The following is a 22,666-nucleotide window of genomic DNA, read 5'->3' as shown; positions in this document are numbered from 1 at the left end:
CTAATTGGGATTTAATGCCAGCGTCTGTTCAGCTCTTCTTTAAAGCCAAAAACCTTTCCCTTTTAAAAGTTAAAACGATAGTAGTGCATTATGATGAGCCATAGTGAAGGCTGCAAATTATGTAAGCAACTGAGTTTTCATTCTGGTTTTAGTGCAATAAAAGGATCATTCTCAAACTAAAAGAGTTTGCCAGCTGTGTTTCAGTTGGTCAAAACTTGTTAATTGCATTCTTTACTGTTAAGGTTATTAACAGTGAACGCTCATGTTTTATACCTGTACTTGCCTGAAATTATATTTTGTCAAACTTGCAATTTGCCTTCAAAGATAGTAGTTATATTCTGCCAATTATGGCTGAATCAGCTTAAACAGGAGCACATATTAGCATAAGGAGCATGTCTGCTGAGCACAGTGCAGCATCCTTTTAGAGATCCCTGATCTCTGTTCACCACAGCTTCAGTGTGGTGAGCAGAAGAGGTGTGCAGGTGCCACCTTGCTGTGACTGTTCTGTGCTCAAGTGCTCCACCCTCCCTTTGGGAAGTAGTTTACAAATCTGGATCAATTTTTCCCTTTTTTATGCCTTTGAAATACCATCATAATAAAATGGCTTTTTGATTGTGGTCTAGATCATCGTGGTCTATGGATGTTTTTAAACAGTGCCTTCAGAAAGTACCTGGATGATATCTTTCTGGTGGGTAGATGTCTGCTTTCTTTTCTTGTGACAAGCCACTTGAATGTTGGTCTGAAATCAGTGAACCTGTCATTTTTACCAGGTGACATGTTTGGATGATTTAGTGTCAGGAATGAGAAGTTTTGTTCTCATGGTCTGTTTGTGGAGCATATGGACACCTTTTCCTGCTCTAGAGCTGAGTGAGCTACGTGCTTAAAGATATCCACATGTCAATTCTGTGCTTCTGATGGTGGTTAAAATGAGCCTGGAGGTGACTGTGGTTGAATGGGGAGCCTGTAAATGAAGGCTAAGAAAATTCTGTGTTCATTGCAGGAATGGGATAAAATGCTTAGCCGTGCTGCCAGTCAAAAGTTGTCTGTGCTTGTACAAATCTGTGTTGTAATGCAAAGTAGCTAAAAGGTAGCTTTCTGTTTCTGACTTGGTGTCTGGTTTTCTTACTGTAGCAGCTCCTGGAAAAACTGCATCTTCTCATGCATTACGGCAGGAGAAGAGTAGATGCAGACTGAAGGTGGTTTTTGGTTTGGCTTGGCTTTTTTTTAATATATTTTTTAAACTTCCATATAAACTAATACACGAGTGCCTTTTTAGTTCTTAGAATCTCTGCTTTTAAAAAAATACTACGATTTAATGGCTTTCTTGTTGCCTGAGGCCTGGAATGAAATGTCTAATGCTTGAATTTAAGACTAGTCTGTGAGATTAACAACTTCTTTGTAACATGGGATTTAATTCAAACTCTGTCATAATCCCCAGGACTTCAGGAGGTGACACTGTTTTTTTTCAGCTAAACCCAGTTATTGATTTTTGACTTAATGTAAGGATGAACTATTCCCAGGAGATAAAAAAGGAAGAAGTAGGAACTACAAGAGTGATGTAACTGTGCTGAGGTAAACTGAGCTAAGTGTTGTGTGACTGAATAGAATGCTGTGTTTAATGTGAATGTTACGTGGCTGCTTGGCTCACTGGGGTTGAGAATAACCTGGAGCTGCTGTACCCTGTGGTTGGTTCACAGTCTCCATAGTCCAATTTGTCACAAGACTTGAATGTTGTTCCTTTATGTGTTATCCTTTAAGGTGCCTTGCTTAGGGGAGGGGAATAATCCAAATTTCTCTAATGGTGTTGGTCTGGAATCTGCCTTGATGTGTGCTCCTTGGAGTGTGAGGGATTCTGCTTCAGCCACTGGTGCACTTGCTCAGAGTCCTGTGGATCTTGGTGGACAGGATGTGTCAATATTTGAGGAGGTTCCCAGCCCTAATTAGTAAATAGGGGTAGAACTAACATGGCTGTTGTAACACTGCACAGTAATGAGCTCCAAGGCAAAAAGAAAATGTCTCTCAGGCTTTAAGTAAGGTGGTTTGGCTCAAGTTTTTAGATTATGCAAATATTTTAAAACTGTTATGGCTTACACAAGGTATTGTAAACATTTTGGTAGTATTGGAAACCTGTATCTCAAACTGTTTGGCTTTGGGCCAGTGCTTATTGTTAATCCTTTCTGCTTGTGTAGGACTCTGCTTTAAAGAACTAATTCCAAAAATTTTAAACAACATTCTTTACCTTTTATCTCATACCCTAGAGCAGTGAGTGACAGACTACAGTATGAACAGCAGAAATGGTGTGAATGAGAAATCTCTATGGTACTATTAAATATTTCTTTGACAGAGTTTTACTGAAACCAAAAAGGATGGATTTTAGGTCATCTTTTGACATCAACTTGTAAAGGTAACATAGTACATGCCCTGAAAATGGGCACCACTCAGACTTTTAAGTGACACTGTGGATATGAAAGTATGTTCTAAGTATCTTCTTGTGATTAATGCATCATGGAATCCTGCTGTACTTGCAAGCTCTTAGCTTTTGATATAAAGTAATAAGCCATTTGCTACTAATAAAACTGGCTGCCCTTGCTGTTACTGTACTGTTCATCCTGAAGTCCTTGTTGCAGAAGTGTGATATTCTTTCTGTTGTATTTTACTGTGTCTTTGTGCATGAGTAGCACAAACAGGGCTCATAAGTCTGACTTCCATGTGTGATTGTACATTAATCTCTCCCACATACCAGGTAGATCTATTGCCACCTGGTGATTGTAGCAACAAAATGTGTATGTTGACTGGGCTCCAGAAGGCCTAGCAGAGTTTTTGTGCCTGGCACCTCACAGCCAGGGTTTTGGGTTACAAAATGAGCTTGCACAGAACTTCTTACCTGGCATAGCAATAGCAGGTGAATATCGAAATAAGAGTTTTTTAAAATATTTTTTTATTCTCGATAGCAGAAGAGTAGCCATACTTGATTAACTTCAAAGTAATATGACAAAGAATATAATGAGCTGGGGTTTTTTCTAATTTCTAACTTAATAGGTTAAATAAAAGGTGCAGGGTGAATATGCTTAATATGACCTCTTTAAAAGGGGTAATGTGAAGTACATATAAGTACAAATGAAGTACAAATAATCTGCAGTGAGTCAAAGGACAAATGGGACGTGGTTTTGGTTGGACTTGAACTTCTCATCCTCTCCGTTAATTAAGGCTTTCTTGGCAATTTGACAGATACCTACCTCCCTGCTGAGTGGAACAATGCTGCTTTCTTTTTGGGAGAAATGATAAATGGATAGTTAACAGGTGCAGATCTGTTAAATGAACTCTGTGTTTAATGGAACCACATGTATGCAACATCAACTTGTAGGCATGTTTACTTCCACAGTTCTTGAATAATATTCTCAAATACATTTTTTCTGAAGTGTTCAGGTTCTCTTCATCTCTTAATAGCTAAAGATAAAAGCTTCAAAACTCATTTTTCAATTACCTGAAATAATCTAAGTACTCAAAGTAATCTGATATCTGGTCAACATATAATTGTGCTTAATTTCTAGGTGCTGCTGAACAGCTTGCTTTAAGGTCCAGAGGGAATTCATTTGAAGGAAATCACTCCTAAGTTCTTGCTGTGTTGAGTGAGGTTACGGTTCCATTCCAAAATGTGAACACTGTTCATGCTGTTTTATGTAGGAGAAGCTGGGTAAACATTTCCTTTACACAACTTTTCATTAGTTTTTGTGTGTTAGAGAGCTTCATGTAAAGAATGCTGTCAGTCTAGTGTCATTCAGATACAGATGGAAATAAATTGAGTGGTAAGCTTTCCCTCTTTTGTGCAATTAAATTCTTAGAAACTGTTACACCCACACCTGGGAGTATTGCTTTCTCACTGATTATTATTTTAGGGCTCTGAGAGTTGAGTTTTTTGTTGTTTTCAAAAGCTGGTGCAGCTGAAAGTAGTAACAACCAGCACATACGGATCAAGAATGATCAACCAAATAACTTTAGGTTCGTAGTGCCACTTCCCAAAGCACACTTCCACGCTGTCTTAAGCAAACAGCTCTAAATGGGAAGTGAAAAAAAGTTTTATTCTGTTCCTGTGTCATTGATGGCCTATGGTGAGATGCCCACAGTTGGATGCCAGCTGCCCACCAAACAACTCTGTCACTCTCTTTAACTGGGTAGGGCAGAGAAACTATAACAAAAGGCTCACAAGTTGAGATAAGGACAGAGAGAGATCATGCTCCAGTTATGATCATGGGCAAAACATCAGGGAAAATAACATTTTAAATCAAATCAGAGTAGGGTAGTGAGGAATAAACCCAAATCTTAAAACACCTTCAACCAACCCTCCCCTTTTTCACAGGCTCAGCTTCACTCCTGATTTTCCTGCCTGATTGGCACAGGGTGACAAGGAATGGGGGTTGCAGTCAGTTCTTCACACATTTATCTCAGCTACTCTTTGCTCCTCACACTCTTTCTCTCCTCCCACAGGAGACAGCTCTCCACAAACTGCTTCAACATGAGTTCTGTCAAGCTGCAGTTCTTCACAAACTGCTCTGGAGTGGGTCCTTTCCAGGGAGTCAGTCCTTCAGGAGCAGCCTGCCCCAGTGTGGGTCCCTCAGGGGTCACAGGTCCTGCCAGGAGCCTGTTCCAGCCTGAGATACCCATGGGGGGTCACAGTCCCCCTTGGGCTTTCATGGCTCCCCTCTGGGGTCCTCCATGGGTTGCAAATTTGGCTGTATCCTCAGGAGCATGTGTTGGAGATGGCTTTAATGAATAGGCAGTTTTGGTATGTGGATCATGCATTAGCATTCTATAGACATTTTAAGCTATTATTATTTGATTAAACAGATTTTAATTGCTGTTTCTCTTAAAAGATGTAATTAGGTTGATTATCCAGTTGCTAATAGTATGCAGAAGAAATGCAAAGGAATGATTAATGAACTTAATCCAGGAAAGAACCATTTGTAATCATCTGATCTTTTCTGAAAAACACCGTCCCTAGGACTTGTGTGAATGGATCCCTGTTGGAATTTGATACATCCACAGAGAAAATTTCCCCTTAGGTAAAATGGGTATAGAGTCTACCACAACCCTGTTAGGTGCCCAGTTAGCTAATTAGTCCTGCTGCCCCTAACAGGGTAATCTCTGATGTATAGTCAGATAATAAATACTTCTGACTGCCTACCTAAAAGCACTTTATTTTTATCCTAAAATTCATTGAACACGTTCAGCTGAGTGTTCTGCTCCATTTCAGAATTCCTCAAACTTGATGCTTAAAATATTAGTTCATATTTATGAGATAGGGAAATTAAATTTTGTCTTGGTACAGCCCAATATGAATTGCAAATTAGGATCTTTAGGTTGTGCTCATTTCAGCAAACAGTCTAGAAAGGTTTATCAGCACTGATTTTGTTCTTATTTTATACTTCCTCGGGCTTTTTTAAAATCTGTCTGGGCACTAGATCAGTCACGATTCCTGATCTGTTCACAGGTCACCAATAATAATGGTAAATAGCTTAGCAGGAGCTTGATTAACACATCCAGCTTTGTAATATTTCTTGACTCTGTCTTTTCAGGGCTTAAAACAAGTGTAACATCAGACTGAGCTTGTATTATTCTGCATCTTGATCAGAATAACTAAACCATCACTCAGCATGGCGTTGTCATAAAAAGGAAAGTGATGCTAAGGGTTTGGTTGTGTGGTATCTTTCTTTTTACTATGCAATAATAATTATCAACTTGGTATGCTCAGATGGAATCTCACTTGTTCTGTTTTAATTGATTTATCCTGGTTCTGGCCAGGACAGGTTAATTTATGCAGTAGGCAGGAGGGGCATGGCCTGGACCTGGAGGTTGTTCTGTACCACATCAGGTAATTTTCCAGGGATGGGGGCAAAGGCTCGCTTCAGGAGCATGAAGGAGGGAGTGCCTGGGCATTGCCAGGGTGTTTCTTTGTTCTAAGCCTACTAGAGCATCCCAAATTGTATTTTAAAATTCTTGAACAAAGCCTAGCTTGGGCTCCTAAGTCCTTTTAATTTCTAATTTGAAGGCTAATAATCATACCACTCAGATAAGATTATTTGTCAGCGTTCGTCTTCTGCCTTGTTACTACATTAAAGTGAGTGATAGCATTGTTGTGAAGGTTGTTACAGTAAGGATAGTAAAGAAGCTTTAAATATATTTGCAGTCTACCAATTCAACTATTTATGTGTTCATTCTGCTAACTTCTGTCATTTCTAGCTTTTGTTATATTTGTTACTGTGAACTTCCCCTCTTTTCCACTTCACATAGAGGTGTTTCTGCAGGTAATGTGGTTTTCTTCTTCTAATGTGGCTTTGGGGACAGCTATTAAAAAAAGTCTTGTGTAATTATCTGTTATTCTCATACTATATAGTAATATTAAAATAATGCTGAAGTCATATTGTTTTATCAGGTTGCCAAAGCTGCGCTTCTCTTTTGGGAGTATGGATGCATGGAGTTCCTTCATGGGGAATGCAGTGTGCTGTTGGAGTTAGGACACTGTCACCTGTAAATCCCATACAAATTTAGCAGTTGGGAAGGTGAAATGTGCAACATACGTGGGTGGGGCCAGAGGGTCCCACGAGAATGTGCCATTCTCCTTCCCACAGCAGCTCATTGCAGAAGGAGCTGTGTGTGTGTTGTGTAGTGTGCATTAGTGGCCTCTGGTGGATACCACTTAGTGCTGGTGTGGTGCAGAGACTCTGTGGAGTGTTGAGTGTTCTTTAAAGTTGCTAATATTTAAAATGAGTAATTAATATTATTGCAGAAGTGTCACCACTCTTTTCTTGACCAGTCCTCTCTTCCTACATAACCACATCCAAGCTCTTCAGCTGTGTGACATGTACAGTGAAGTTTCAGTGTTACTAAATGGGCTTGATTTATGTTCCCAAAGGCAATAATCTCTTGTATGCCTGCTGCTTACACGTAAACAATGAAAAAATCTTTTTGCCTTTCTTTCAGGGTGCCAGCCTTTTCTGAAGGGTATCTTGTGTGTGGTCTGTGTAGTTGCCTATTCTTTGTGTTACTGTAATGTCTTGTAGCTTGTTAGTCTGGCTCCAAAGTTTGTTGCTGCTTCTGCTTGCAGTGATATGATAAGTAACTTCAAAACCAGTGATAGTCTGTGTTGTGACTAAAACAGGAAATCAGTTTTTCACTGTTACTCAGCTGTTTGTTCTTGCTGTGTGCCCCGTGGTGGTGGTGGTGTTTATCTGGCTGTGCTGTGTCTGGGGTTGGTTCTTTGGTCCAGCAAAGAACTTTTTATTTTTGCAGAGTCATTTTCAGCTGGATACAGCACCTGACTTCCCAAACAGAATCGATGGCATAGGGATGGGTCAGGAGGGATGACTGGGGATGTGGCACAAACAATATCAGTCACTGTCAGTGGAATGAATTTGTGCCAGAACAAAGTGAAGAGCTACGTATTGAGCTATGGAGTGCAGTGAATGATTTCTGTAAAGTTGACCTGTAAAGTGAATGTTGCATGTAAACAGATGCTTTTATAATCAGATGCATGCCAGAGGTGGTCAGGTGTAATAAAGGAAGGGAATGGAATGGATATAAATGCAACATTGCTGTTTGCCCTGGCAGCTGAAGCTGTGCTGCCTGAACTGCTGAAATACAGCCCAGAAAGATGTGACTCTTCTGCACTCACACTCTACCCTTACACTGCCTGCAGTTAAGAGAATTGCAGATATGCTTGACCTTGTTTCTTGATTTTTACCAATTTTAAATGCATGGGTGAATAGAAAATAAGTATAAAATTATATTAAATTAATCAATTTGAAAGTAAACTTGTGGGTGTTTTCTGGATTTTTTTGCTTAAAATATTTTGGCGTGGAAGAAGACAATTGAAATACTTTTTAAACTTAAACAAGTTCCAAGTGGAAAGGAGTCAAAAGTCCTTGCCTTTTTACCTTTAGAATATTCACTTGTAAATAATGTAGATGTTTCTAAAGTTTAATGCTGATATTTTATTCTTATGTAATGAAATACAGTATTTACAGAAAAAAAGGTGAATGCTTAATAATTGTTTTGAAACTCCTTGGAGATGATTTAGATTAATCTGTTGGCACATTATTGTTAAACCAAGTGTTGAAGAAATAGCTTTGAATTTCAATTCAATATTTAATTTCCAAAATTGATGTAATTTTGTGGACAGAATCAAGTGTGTTCTTATAATGTTAATATCCTCTTTCCTTTTTTTTTTTTTTTCATTCTCCTAGGGTAAAATCTGGGTGTACAAAAACCCCATGCCATTGCTATAATTTCCTAGACTGAAAAACTGCTGCTTCTATACCCTATTAAAACTTCTTCGGGTTTGTGTTTTTGGATGTTTGGTTTTTGTGCTTTATGAGGGTTTTTTGTTAATTTGGTGGATTTTGTTTGGGTCTTGTTGGTTTGGAGGTCTTTTTTGGGTTGATTGGTTGGGTTTGGTTTTGGGTTTTTTTAGAATTATTGGAATTTGAGAAGTAGATTTAGTTAGGTTACATTTGTTCTGTGGTACTGTCCAATCTGCTTTCTTGGCTATTCTGAGAGCACTACTACACCACCAGGTTTATTTTTCTTTCAGCAGGTGCTTAGATTGGCTAGCAGAGAACATCTTAGAACAGTATTGCAGAACATTTTGTAGTTTTCTCTGTTTAATTGTTGTCTGCACTGGTAAAGGTGCCTGGGATATCATGAATGTCTTGTCTCTTCATTGAGCTAGGACCAAATTTATTAGTTACGTTCGTACACAAAAATTTGAAGAAATGAAAGGACTATCCATATGGTTTTAAGCGCTCTGTATGTGAACCTTGAAATTTATTTGAAATGAGATTTGATCATAAAATTGGTTTGAATTTGGCTAAGAAATTCTTTGTCCAAAGTAGTATATACACAGCTGCTTCTGCTTTGGCTTGTTGCATCCCTAGATCAGAGAGCAACATGTGGGTTTAGTCTGTATCAAATAACTCCATTTTTAGCTCTTGGTTTAGAATAAGCTGTTCCATAGCTTTTGGTAGAATGTAAATCCCGTGGTGTGTGGTGCCATGAGTAAAATCTGTGCTGTGCAATGTTAATCCTTGTCAGGTCAGTCCCAAAAGATCCATAACTGATAAACACAAATAGATGAAACAAGGATCATACAGTGTTTCTGAATTTATTTTGGGCTGTGCAAGATAACCTATAGTTTCTATGCTTTATACTTTGATTAGTCTGATAAAATATGATGTGGTTTCTGTTTCTAGAGAGGTCCACTTTGCTGGGTTTTTTTTACTGGCCCTGTACAGAAACTAAAACTCTGATTGGAGACCTCCCCTTTATCCCTCCTCCCCTTTCTTGCAAAAGAGGCTGGATAGGAAGCGCCTTTGTTTCTACTTGTTGTTAGGCATTGCAGAAACACTTTGTATAATTAAGGAAAAGTAGTACTAAATTTAGCATGTAATTAATGTGTTGCTGAACAAAATTACTAGTTTTACAGTAATAATTTTAGAGGCTTTTATGTCACTGCAAAGGTGTCTTTGCACATCAAGAAAGAAATGAACAGGTTTGGAAGTTTTCAAGCACATCTAAAGGTGTTTTATTTGGTTTGGGTTTTTTTTTTTTCATTTGCAGTATTTATTTCACATATTGATTATTTCATACATACAGATAAAATACTATGTTTTCTGAGTGAATATTGCTATCCCAGTATAATATCTTTTGATATGATTTGATATGAGTCGTGAATCATTTTAGTATTTCAGTTTTGAAGTTTATGGTGTGTTTGGGTTTTTTGTAATTTTCAGGGTTGTGTAAAGCATCTAATTTATCTATACTCACTGGGATGCAATTTATTAGGTAGGAAAAATACAATCAAAATCTGTTGTATAAATTGGCTCTTTAAAGCTGAAGATTTTATAAACATGCTTCTCAAAATATGTTTTGAATTTGCCAAGGAAAAATGTATCACATTAATCCTTCAATTTTTTTTATTGCAGTGAATAGTTAGAGAACAAAGTTATGTAATCTCATTTCAGGGAAAAAAAAAAGTTTATGAAAATCTTATGAAACATTCTTTGTACTGCAATACCAATTAACTTGTGCAGCGTTCAACCCTGCAAATGGGGAGAAATAAGCAATGTAGAACTTATAGCTCTTGTTAAATTGCTTTGTCAACTGTTGTTGCAATCCTCCAGGAATCTCCACATTGCTTCCCAGAATGAATTAAATTTGAGCTACTTTTTCTAGTTATGCAGCTGAAGCGGCTCAAGAGAATTATTGGAATGTGCAAAGAATAGCACATTGCACCTAGGCTTTGACATTAGAATTTATGTAGCTGTGAGTGCTGAAAGAGCTCCTGGAAGTCCAACCACATAAGCTTGAAAAGACATTTATATCTTGTTTCCCACTTGGTTTTCTGTCCTAAGGGGAGGGTGGGAAAATCATCTCAGGTGAAAGACAAGTACAAGTAGGGATTTGGCATATATATGTCAAATATATAAAATGAAAATGCAGTGGAGTTTTAGCTAAAGCTAGGCTGCTGAAACTTAAATATTCAAGCAAGAACTTAGGTATTTGAAAATTCATTTAAGAATTTCTTATTTGATTCCTTCTAGTTTTCTCTGGAATTCAGAACATGATACAGAATTACTTGATATCTGTGTTAAACTGAGTAAGCCTTATGGAAGTAACTTGGCTCCAAATCCTGAAATCATTGAGTATATTCTGGAATATTATTGCTGAAATGCCTTAACTAGAGGAATGTAAAATATTAATTTAGAGGTTTTCAAAATTTGGATAAGCTTTCAGTGCCTTTATCTTATAGGCAAAAGTGCTGGCTTTGTACTTGGATATATTGGATCCCTTGAGCCTGAAGTTTTTCTCATAGCTAAAAAGACCCTTCCTATGTAATTGTGTCCTGATTACTTTGTATCAGTGACATTAGGAGGAACTTTTTTCAACCTGTCTATGCTGGTGCTGTCTTCCTTTGACTTTCACCTTTCCAGATGCCAGAAAATGGGCAGTGGTGATGCAATTTAATTGTTGGTTGGAACCATGAGGGAGTTAGTAAAAGTAATCTTAAAGCTAATTTTGCTAGGACTTAGTCACAGCTGTGAGACAGCACTAAACCTGTTCAAATGGCCTTCTTTATTGCTGCACTGTTTTTAGGTTGAAAAGGCTATCTTTAGAAATGTCTTTATTTGGTGAATGTTGTAGGGATATAGTTCACATACTCTCCCACAAGCATCCAGGGAGAACTTTGAAAAAACTGTGGGACTCTTCTGATATTGCATAACAGTCATGCTGCAGTTCTGAATTGTTCCAGTTGGTACCAGGCATCATTACTGAGAGCCTCAGAGTGGAGACCAAGAGAAGATTTGTGTGGCAACTACTGTATCTTCTTTTAGAAAAGGTTCTTACAGCTGAACTGCAGGTGGATGTTAGTTCTAACAAAATGTTGGCTAGACTGGTTTGGTGTCATTAAAATTCTTCAATTTGTGTATCAATAAGAATAGGCACACAAATACTTCTGAAAGAACAGCTGCTTTCCTTTGAAAGGAGTTTTAGGTGTCAGTGGTAGAAATGCAAGTCTGAAATAGTTTGGATTTAGAGCTTTATCTCATGTCAGTGGATGTTACAATAAAAATATGTTCATATGATAAAGAGCAGATAGTTATACCAGGATGTACCATGGCCAGGACAAAGACTAATTGTTGAGTATGTGTGTACCAAATGAGTGTTTTTTCTGGCCTAATTAACCTGAGTATCTGCAGTTTATGTCATGCAAAATGGGCCACAGTGAAAGACCTATGTCATTACATGAATTAAGTATAGTGTGAACTTTTTGTGTTGTACCAGTACCATAAAATTTTTCTTCACATATTAGAATTCATAGTTAAAGGATTAGTGAATGGCTTTGGCTGCAGGATTCATCTGTGTAGCCTTGTACTTCAGCATAAGAAAAAAGAAAAATGGACTAAAGTGTGTGTGTGCAGAAGGTGAAAAAGCAAATTAAATGTAACTGGCCATGACAATGACACTCTAGGTTTTATCTTTCAGGAGTAATGTCTTGTGAATTGGTTGATAATTGATGGTAGAGTCCCCACCACTGAACACTTTGAAGCTGTGGCTGGACAGGGTGCTGGGTGGTCTCAGCAAGGCTCCCTTTCCCATGAAAGACTGGACTAGAGAGGTCAGGCTGCTGCACAGTCTGTGATCATTATAACTTGACAAATACTCTGCTGAAATATTTCTTCTGGGATCTGATTACTGTAGAGAAGTGTGGCCTTTGAACACTCTTTGAAGAGATATTGAGTAATCCAGCCTCATCTGCTTCCAGGCCTAGTTTGCAGGATCCTGTGACCCTCACCGTAATCCTCATCTTTTCCCACTTTCATCAGTTATTGTGTTGAAGTTTCAATTAAAATCTGGCATTAAAAATGCAGACAGATCTAATGTTTATCTTCTGTGGGCCTGAAAAGTAATGGATTTTTTTCCTGATGAAAACAAAGTCTGCTAGACTGTCCTCTGTCACAGTTAACTAGATCATCAATTGTCAGACTCAAATGAGCAGAATTTCCAATGCTGAAGTGTCACTGGTCCATGAGAGGATCAATAAACTTCAACCTTCCTTGGTTTTAAATTGGCATTTTCAGCTGGAATTATGGCTACAGGCTTTTTAAAATAGTGTGATAAATATAAAGTAGATATGAAGGTGTTTTCCCATGAAATATGCTGAATATTCAAATTCTTTGTAGCTCTTATGAGGTAGGCAATTTGTTGGAAGGTGCCAAGAGTTGGACATTTCATTTTCAGTTTCATAAATCACAGGATAGAGAATGAATGCATATTGTCTAATGAATCAATGTCATTAAGCTCTTGAATACTCTACATAGCACATTCTTTACCAATGCTATTTTTTAGAAGTAAAATAAAACTGGTTTTAAAGTGTATTATCTGTTTTTATAATTTTGGGTGACTGATGCATCAAGTAGATATTTTGCCTTGGTGAAGCAGCTCTTTTATCCTTCAGATATGGACAGTTGCACAGATTTTTTTCAGTATAAAATGAATTTCAAGTTAAACACAAAAGGAAAAAAAGAAACGTCTATAGGAGTATTTGTCTGTGTATCCTTCAGATTTTGTATATATCCTTCAGATATTGTACCACAGGTTAATAATACTTAATGACAAGAAAACCCCTACAGCTATACTCACCATCTCTCTTTTGTGCCTTTAGTCTTCTCTTTTTAAATTACACATCTGTCTTAAACATGACTTTGCCTGTTCTGAGATAACCTTAGTAGATACTCTAAAGTATATTTTTAAAATATTTTTTACAGTTGTTCTTTCATGTGCTCTCTACCCTTAAGCTTTAGGAGTAAGGACAAAACAGCTGTGGTCTGAGCCATGATTGTGTGAAGGTTCCTTGTGACCCTGACTCTGCAGCTGTTGTGCTGCTTTTATTAGGAGCAAGTGTTAATGAGCTCATGGCTGGAGTTACTGGAGGGTTTCTCTTTGTGGGTTTGAGAAACTTCTCACCTTCTCCAGAAAGCTTGAAGTGACCAAGGAGTTACCATGGGTACTGTTTATTACTAGAGGGGACATTAGCTTTGTGAGTTTAGGAGATTTCCTGGAGGTGGGCCTACTTTTTCTCACAATGTTTATATATAAAGGCTTTAAGCCTTCAGAACCAGAAGTGAGAAGTGTCTGTACTTGAGTTTCACAGGTGTTCTCAGCTGAAATGCTCTTGACTTGAATTGTGACGCTAAAGAGTGTGATTATGAAAAGCATCATATGTGCTGCTTGTAAAATATTATAAATAATATCTTTCTATATGCAATTTCAGTCGTGTTCTCTTAATTGTCTAATGCTTTTCCCTGCAGTATTTCCAAGTCTTATATATCTATTTTATTCTACCATAATATAAAGATAGTTCAATGTGGAATTTATTATTCATTGAATAAGCACATCACTTGGTTTTCTTATTCTTGGGGAAATAGGAATCTTATTTTCAGTTCAACTTGAAAGGTATTTTTCTATAATTGAAGCTTTCATCTTGCAGCTGTTTCAGCTGTTGAATCATTTAATCCTTTTTTTGATTCCTTTGCTGCTCAGCCTCTTAACTGACAAGCCACGTGGAGATACGGCTTTATAGTGGCAGTCATATGTGGACAGGTGACTCATTTCAGTAACCACCAAGTATTTAATAGAGCACTGGCTGAGATATTATTGTGAGCAGGGACACAGAGCCCTGCCCACGGTGTCATGGTGCAGTTCTGTCTGTGTGCATTGTCACTCCACCCTGGCCTCGGACAGGCCCTGGGGATATCCCAGCTGTCAGCTCAAGTACAAACCTTGGGAGGCAAATGTGGGATGGAATCGAGTGAGACATTCAAGCTGAACTCAGAAGCACGAGATCACTTGCTAGTGATAGTTACTGAAATCCCTTGGAGTTGGACCCTGGTAGTGCCTTTTATAAGATGGCTGAAAATCTCCATGTGTTAAACAGTTCTAGGCTAAAACTCTAGTTTATGTATGGGTTTATATATTTGTGTGCATATAGGCCATTACATATATGGTTTATGCACAAAGTACATATTAGAAATCCAGCTCAAGCTCTTCCTTTTGAGCATGTACAAGTTGGATATTGTAATTCAGAATGATTTTATTACATGATACTGACTTTGGTCTATGGAGATTGCTTCATGATATTATGCATCCTGCAAAAATACCAACTGAATTCTGTTTTCACTTAAAAGATGATGTTGCATTTGAATATAATGACTCCAGACTTTCTGGAGTATAACATTAAGCAGTTTTGTGATCATGTGTAGAATAATTTGCAGTAAACTAAATAGCTTAAGAAATTTGATCACTTTATTCTGAAGCTATTTGTGCCTGCTTTCTCAGCTGTGAGTGTGGGTGTTACTGACGTATGAGTTCAATTCTAAAAGGAAAGAAGGTGTGTTATTGTACCTTTAGTAGCAATTGATTGAGAATCCTTGTGTAACCATTTAAAATGCTGAAGTTAGCAGCATATATGACATAAAAAGCAGTTGTGCAATTCCTGCTTTTACTAAGACTTTGTTTCAATACTGTGATCAACTTTAGTCTTATTTGATATTAGTCTTGTGTGCTTGAATTTTCAACAGCAGGGTTTTTCAGACTCTGCCCTTGAGAGAGCACTAAATTGAACTTGGTTGGGGTTATCTACCTTTCTTTTTTCTGTCTTCTGATTGTTTCCCATATGCAGGTTACATGCTGCTGTTCCAGTGCTCCACAGTCAGTGATGGCACAGCTTTATTAACTGCAAAAACACAGTGGTGATGGTGTGAGCAAGAACTGTTAGCTCATGGGGCCTCTTGTCCCACTTTCCTTGAACTTCAGTCCAATTTAGGTTGCAGAGTCGATGGCTGACCTACTTGTACTTTGGTCAGGCATTAATTTAAAATGACATAAAAAGCTTTCCTTTTCCTGAAAAGTGGCAGCAGAGTAGAAAAGACTACTTTTTGTGAGGTTAGTTGACCAAATTTAAGCACTCATTTCACCTTCTTATGTTTAGGGATTCTACATTTGAGTGATTTGTGTGTATGAGAACTGTGTAAAGTCACATAACTTGTCTTCAGATTGCTGAAAATCATGGGGAAGCCTGGCTGCTCTTTCTGCTGTGCTTTCTTTTCTAAACCCTTAATAAGATTAGTGAAACCTTTGTGAACCAAAGAAAAACTCTCACCTTGTCCCTTGCCTAACCTGGATCTCATGTGCCTCTAAAGCAGCTCCTTGTTTTGCACACTGAAAACTCTTGATTTTTCAGTTGCATTAGGGTTAAGGTAGGTGGAAAGTGTACTGTATGTGTTTTTTAAAAAACTCCAAACAAACCAAAACAAACAACTCCCTCTTTCTCTCTTTGCTTGTCAAATTGCATGTACGGGGAAGACCATTAAATATGATCTCTGATCCTAATATTTAAGTATGATAGTTCCAAGTAGCTTAGACCAATGAGTTTAGTACATGGTAAGGAGCCAGTTCATTATATTTATTACCAAAAAAAAAAAATTACATGTTTTAGGGAATGTTTAATTCTACTAAGTCAGCAGCTCATGTTTATAGATTACTAAGTTGTAAGTAAAGGTCTTCTGACCTTGTTACAGTAATTAACATTTCAGGACCAGAAAATTTAATTGCCTAGAAACATGAGAAGACCTGCCTAAAGTTTACCTCAGATTCACTGAGCTGAAAATCTGTTTAAATAGAATTCAAGAGTTTCTTTTGTCAGTGACCATGTTAATGAAACTAAGTATTGAGTAACCTTCTCTCCAACTTGAACACAGCCCAGCTCTTGCACTGAGGTCGGGGCAGGAACAGGCGAGAGGCAGGATCATCACAGCTTTATTCAGAGAACCGCGCGGTTTTTATAGAGTGGTGCGATCATTTGTGTTCTATTGGCTGACTAACAGAAACGTCTTGCTCATGCACTGTCCTTGAGAGGAACAGAAAAATAAAGTACAAAAACACCACCTGCAAATTGTTTGTAGTCAACAAGTTATCACATCTTTCGTAAAACTCCTCACAAGCCGCTGTGAGGAACGCTTGCTCTGTCCCATGGCATCCACACCAAGTAATTTAAATTCTCCTAATAGTTCTTTCGAAGCTGCATTCAGTTTGCTTTAAAATCTGGATTAATCTTATTTAATCTGAAATATGGAATACAGTCACATGCTCTTTTGTGCTATTACAGTATAGCATTGATTTTAAACACTTGAACAGATCTTTTATTGCTCCTAAATGAATAATTACTTATTTAACTTACTGTAAAGAAGGATAGCTGAAGTTAAATGTGCCTGTTTTCTTTCTGCATTTACAAGTTATATTCTGAAGAGGTCTGTACGTTTTGTATCAGTTCCAAAAATGAAATTGATGAAATGATGCATAATCTGATGACTGTCACAGCTGAAAATGTTGCTTTTAAGTTGTAAGGCCATCTTCTTTAGCAATTTTTACATTGATAGTGTTTTTCCCAAATGCTGAACTACCCTTTAATGTATTTTGAGAGTCAAAGAATGTTGCATGATGATTTGACCTGCTTTTTGTCAGCATGGCTGTGGCAGTGAGGGGATAATGCCTGCAGAAAAAATTGGTAATTATGGAAACTACTGTTTAAAGCCTTTTCCCAGGTTTGATGTGGGCCAGCAGTTATGGAAGTGGTCATTTAATTTCTGCTTTAGGGTACAAGTCCTGGGGTACAGTTCTTTGCCAGCTTTAGCTGTCCCTTGAGCAAAAGCAATACTAGCAATTAATTTCTGTTGTTATAGGCTACTTATGTTGAGGATCTAGCTTAGAAAATTGCTGGGTTTGCTTACTAGAGAACAACCCATTCAGCTCCAAGGAGTTTTGTGTGGAAATGTGATGTCTCTGTACTGTTTATATCAAGTATAACATGAGCACATTGTGGTCTGTTATTTTACTGTCTGGGGGTCATCTCTTTCACCTTCAGCAAAGTCTTTCTGAAACACTCCATAGGAAGGTCTGTTATTCTTTGTGTTTTCTCTTTATCCATGGTAAGGAAATCATCACTTCCCCTTTTCCTTTTATTTATATCTCCAAAAAGTGACAGAAAAATTCACTAGTACTTGAAGAGTTCACAGATTTTCATGGGTTCATCCATGCAGGTTCCCCTGCTCCAATCAGCCTTCCTAGTTTTTGCCAATCATAGTCATCTGTATCTCTCTAAGATAAGCAGAAAATAGGGTATGCTGGCATGCTGTTAATGCACAGATTTAGTTTCTAACAGTGATTTAGGCTTTGGAAACAAGTCAGTGTTAAAGACCAGGCTGAATTTGGTTCAGGTGAGGTATCTGAATTGGTTCTTTCCTCAAGTAAAGAAACGTATCTCCTCAGTGCAGCCTTCGGAATCAGGAAGACTGCCCTGTTTCCCCTTCATTTAGGGGTTTAGATATACTTCTATTCAATGCATGTCAGTATTTCATTAATTAATACTACAGCTCTGTATTTCCTGAGATGGAAAAGTACAGCTTTTGACTATGAAACACTGAAACAACACATCTGTTTCCTAAGTGACGCATCTGCAAAGTGTGCCTACGTGTTTCACTGAAATATTTAAAAACACTCTCTTCCACTGAAGCCAGTTGTGTGATTAAAAATACTTCCCTTTAAAATGGACCACCCATGATCTTACCTAAAGGTTATAGTACACCAAATATTCAGCTTTGCAGCTATACAGAACCACATGATGACTGAAAGCCCTGTGTTATTTTGAGTTCTGCAGTGTGGAGGGGGGAGGAAAGACATTAGCTTGAGCTACAAGGTTTCCATCAGCCCACAGGAAGTGCTAAAGTACACGCTGATGAGAGAATTGTGTGTGTGGATTGGAGGTTGGGCAGTGCTGTGCAGGTACTGTGGTTATCTGTGCAGTTATGCTGCCCAGCTCCATAGCTGGAAAAAATACAAGTGAATTATGGCATGTCTTTTCAGGTAAATAGCTTGTAAACAGAATGTGGAATGACTTTCCAAACAACTGCCATAGTTGCTTTTTCCTACCAAAATGTACTCTACTGTGTCACAGCTGATACAAAAGTATTTTTGGCTGAGTGTGATGACTTGCAATGTGTGTTTGAATGTAAGGGAGTGTGTTAATCATGTTTGAACTGATGGCTCTGGGCTCATACAGCCTGCTGTCCACAACACACATCCATTTCTAGAATGGTTATTGTATTGCTTTTTATTTATGTCCTTTTGTGAGGTTTCTGTTTTGAAGTAGAGCAGTGTTCATGCTGGGTGGTCACATAAGTAAGTTTTGATGTCTGAGGCAGTACTCATTTTAATGTTCTATTTTGCTTATTAATTATAGGCCATTTTAGAGCAGTTGTGTGTGTGTCACTGCTCTCTGAAACTGTTTTGTCAGTGCAGCTGGAAATGCTGTTTCATGGCTCCTCTCCTGGAGAATCCATCAATATCCTGCTCTGCACTCTCCTTGTTTTTGCACTGTTGTAAAATTCTTCTGAAACTAAATATGAAATATATGTTTTAGACATTTCCCTTGACATTTTACAAAAATAAGTTTTCGTTATGAGTGTATATAGCAAGCCATCTCATTCCACTAGATTAGGGAATTAAAGGGTCGGTTAAAGGGTCAATTTTTTATTTTTACAAGTATCTGGACAGTTAAAGATTTCTTGCTAACTAAATGCTTACAAAATGTAATTTGCAAGTTGAAGACGTGGTCTTTTGCTGCCTTTGTGCTTTTATTGAAACAAACACAAAAGCGTATTTATATCAATTTTATTTATTTAGGAGGAATGGCAAAATATTATGGTTAATTTTGTTTTGGGAGACTGATAGGACATATAAATTAGTTTGTGATATCACAGGTGTTACAAAAGTGAACGTTCTGAAAGGATGAAGACCTGTAATTAAATTAAACTTCTTCCTGCATGTTATCAATTTAATCACTTAATCCTAAACAGTAGGAAACCTCTGATTTGAAAAATCAAAGAATATTTTAAAATATTATTTTAATTGACAAATAATCCTGAGTTCTTCTGCTGATTTTCTGGCAGTAACATTTACTCAAAACCAAATTTTATGCACTTTTTTCCTTGCAGTGAAGAAAACATTAATGTGGATTTTTCCCTCATACTTCCAGATTTAAAAAAAGTATAGACTGAAAATATTAAGAATTGTTTTAAATAGATGCAAATGTTTTAAAGCTCCCCACATCACTTCATCAGCTTTGCATCTTAGCTGGTATATCTATGCCATTTAAAGCATGTATTTTGCAGTTAATAATTTCTGTGGTCCGTGTCTAACTTTAAATAAAAACCTCTGCAAAGCCTCTGAAGGCAATTAATAGCTTCCCTGGTTAGAACAAAAATTGCACAATTAAAATAATACACCTACACGCATTGGCTTGTCAAGCTGAGAATAAAAAATAATTTTTCCCCAAAGTCAGTGGTGCTATTTCAGGTATCTCCTGGTTAATTGGAAGAATGCAGAGGGAGGCTCTGCTGGCAGCATGTGGGAGCTCTTAGGGATGGTTAGGTCATGAATGTGCAAAAAACCAGTGTGTGCAACAGCAGCATGTCTAACCAGCATGTCTGGCCACTAATTATGGGGAGGGAGGACAGGAGATAAGAGCTGCTCACTCCAGGGCTCTGCCAGTCTGCTTTGGAGTGTGAGAGCGAGGTTTCATTTTACAGGGGTGAAACACATTGTGCAGGCTAAGAGTCTTCTTGAGAATATTGGGTTGTTGCCTCATGATTCAGGTATACTTCTGTGCTGTGTGTTATTCCAGTTGTTTGATCAGTAATTTCAAGTTTCATTTATTTAATAAAATAATCCATAATGACCAAAATGGCTGTTTTTACTCCTTTTATTATGCATCGTGAAATGTATCTGCTCTAAGATGGCATCTCACAGTGTTAATGTGCCTGAAGAGTTTAATTTTAGAGCCTGTCTCCTCTCCAGAGTTGTGGGGGATTTTTTTACATGTGGTAATTATCATAGAAGTTTAATCTCTTTAGTGATCTTCTGATGTGTGTTGAAACTATGGCTTGAATGTGTGTTCATGGCTTGTATATTTGGGGCAGTGAATGTGTGCTGCTTTCAGTGGTTTCACATTCAGCATTTAACAGACATGGGCATAGGCAAATATAATCCCATACCAAGGAGGTTGTTGTGGAACAAGCAAACTAAAACTCAGGATTTCCTTAATTGAGAAGTGCAGAGAGTTATGTTACTCAGGGTTATGAATGACGACTATGAACTGATAGCTTTTTGTTATTTAATGTCATTTTGTGTTATTTGCTAACTGAAAAATGTCTAGGTGGCAAATTATTCAGTTATCCAAACTAGCAAATCTAGGAATAAACACTGCTCTGAGTCTCAGAGGAGTGTGCCTGGTAGGAAATAAGCTTGCAGAGTCTGTAACAGCATGCATTTCCTAGATTCCTTCCTTTAGTGCTCACGGTTCACCGAATAGGTTGCTGTCAACTTCTTTCCAAAAATCCTTTGGTGCATGGCTCTGCCAACTATAACATAGTGGCTGAATTCCCCAAGAAACAGTGTTTCAATTTCCTTTTATGGACTTTTCTCTAGTGTTTGTTGCTGCAGTTGTTTTCTCGATGGAGACAAAGGGATTATCTTAAATCCCTGTGGAGGAGGGTGCTATTCTGCCTATTTTATAGATTGAAGAAGAGCTAGGCCCGAGCCATCAATTTGAGACTCTACCTTTGAAAATCTAAGGCCTAACTTCTGTTTATAAATGCAGTCATGTCTACTGATTGCAATTAGAAGACTTCACAGCATTGAGTAGCAGTGATTAATCATGGTTTGATGCATTTCTTCCCTCCACCCAGGGGCTGGAGGTTTTTGGTGTCACTTGAATGTGTAAACCAAACCATTCTTTTTTCCTGTGTTTACTTTTCATATTAATTCATGGACTTTACAGTGTCAGTAGCTGTGATTCTTAACAGCTTTTGTTACATGATTTCACAATGTTGCTAAAGAAGTTATGTCACTTTTTTCTATGTAAACACTAAACAGTTTCCAACCTTGAAGAAACTGAGGACTCTTATAGAGCAAGTTCTTTGGACAAAATAGAAAAGAAAGTAAGATCTAAATTGCCTTATTTAACCAGAGAATGCAGTTGGGCATATTCATGGTAGGTACACTTGGTAGCAAACCACAGTAGTTCACACTTAAAGCATAGATTGTATTTATTTCTGTACAAGGAAGTCTTGTTTCCTTCTGTGTGGAACAAAACCTAAGACTTCAGTGAATAATAATGAAAAATATTATAGCTGAAAGTTCTTAGGAGCAGCTAATTGAAGTTGAGTCATACATATACATAAGTAATTCACTCCTTAGTCATGAAACTTGGAATCTTGATGAGTCAGATCCATGGCAACAAATGCTGTCATTCCAGAAATAAGTTTAAGAGGTAATGTTGACCAGGTGCTTTTCCCTTCTAGAGGCTGATAGACCATCTCTGTCTCAGCTTGCATCTCTAGAGTCCTTGGAGAAAATGCATGGCAGTACCATTTGGTTTTCTAAGTATGGATTCATTTTTTTCCTTCTATATCCTGAGGGTAGTTAATCACTGGAATAGGTTGCACAGAGAGGTTGTGCTATCTCCATCCGTGGTGGTTTTCAAGATCCATCTGTATGAAAGCCGTGAGCAACCTGTGCTGATCATGCTTGGAAGATTGTGTCACTCTGAGATGTTTCTGTGTTGTGCACCAGTTTGTCACCTAGGGCCACAGTTTAGTGATGCTTTAAAGCAGCCTATTGTATATGGGACTGTAATCAGATTTTTTTTTTTTAATGCTCTCTTTTTGAGTATAGTGAAATGTATTTTCAAAATAAACATCATCTTCCAAAAGAAGTCAGAATGTTAAAATCTTACTTTAAATAACCCTACCTGTTTCACAGTAAGAGTTCATCAAAGCTATTTGTTATTAAAAGCCTGAGGGAATTTAACTGAAGAATTTCTTTAATAGCTTTTTCCCATCTTTCTTTTAAAAAATGCCTTAAGAGAAATTTTGAGATTCACTGCCTGATTTTAGCTTCTTAACAGTGTGCAGTTGTTGCACCGAAAACACCCCCCAATTATTTCAACATGAAAAAAGCTAGGAATTTTGCTAATTGCTTTCAAAGTAATATCAAA

General features: G+C 37.6%; 1 protein-coding gene across 3 annotated transcripts in view; it reads left to right on the top strand.

Annotated features, from left to right (window-relative positions):
- Positions 1 to 22,666, top strand: part of PACSIN2 (protein kinase C and casein kinase substrate in neurons 2) — a 55,522-nt gene that overhangs the window by 1,301 nt on the left and 31,555 nt on the right. The window lies entirely within an intron of this gene.

Source organism: Melozone crissalis, unplaced genomic scaffold (assembly GCF_028551555.1).
Source record: "Melozone crissalis strain CALT ecotype California unplaced genomic scaffold, PUWL_Pcris_2 ptg000033l_1, whole genome shotgun sequence".
In the NCBI taxonomy this organism is placed as follows: Eukaryota; Metazoa; Chordata; class Aves; order Passeriformes; family Passerellidae; genus Melozone; species Melozone crissalis.
The sequence above is the reverse complement of the archived record's forward strand: the minus strand, read 5'-3'. Positions and strand labels throughout refer to the sequence as shown.